The sequence below is a fragment of the Rhea americana genome, unplaced genomic scaffold (genome assembly GCF_003343005.1).
Source record: "Rhea americana isolate MKP2758 unplaced genomic scaffold, rheAme1 scaffold_81, whole genome shotgun sequence".
NCBI classification, from domain to species: Eukaryota; Metazoa; Chordata; class Aves; order Rheiformes; family Rheidae; genus Rhea; species Rhea americana.
Genome location: NW_028186990.1, coordinates 1,754,854 through 1,755,563, shown reverse-complemented (window position 1 = coordinate 1,755,563; position 710 = coordinate 1,754,854).

Sequence of the window (710 nt, the reverse complement as noted above, 5' to 3'; positions counted from 1 at the left end):
TGTGCAGGTGAAGGGGCAGGAGCAGTGGAGGCTGGAAGCTCTCTTTTCACAGAGTACATCGCAGAGCGAAGAGGGCGGGGGACTGCTACAGATCTTCAGAACTCGTAACTATCAGCTGGTTTTAAACTACGTTGACATGTAATTCCCCATCCACGGGGTGTTTGTTCAGGATAGGGCCCTAGAGCATGTTTAGGAGTTGATAGGTTGTGTCTGTTTGTCATTACGGTCTGGTTCCTCCCTGCTTCGTTGCAAGCTGCTGCAGCTTTCTTCCTCAGAAAGGGCCCTCGGATCCCTCAGAGAGGCTCCATCAGCCTGCTAGCAGCTCACGGGCAGGCTGAAGTTGCTCAGCCACCTGGTCGGAGAAGCGTGCTTCTCCTGCCCGAGCTCCCTCCTTGCTTGCCGGCGCCCAGCTGTGCCTTCCTTCCCCAGGAGTGTGTGGAAAGGCAGTTCCGCGCCCGGGCTCAGGGCGCTGAGCCGCAGCCCGGGGCTGCGCCCCTCCGGGCACGGCAACGCCTGGGGCTCCCCGGCGTGTCGGCGCCCCTCTGTGAAGGGCGGCCCGCGCCTCCCGCGGCCCCCGGCCGCCAGGGTGCAAGTGGCCCACGCCGCCGAGGTCACCCGGGGCCAGAGGGTGCTGAGCGGGGCTGGCAGGGCGCCGGCGAGAGCGGCCTTCCCGCCCCTGGGGGCGCCGCCGCGCCGCGTCCGTTAGGGGG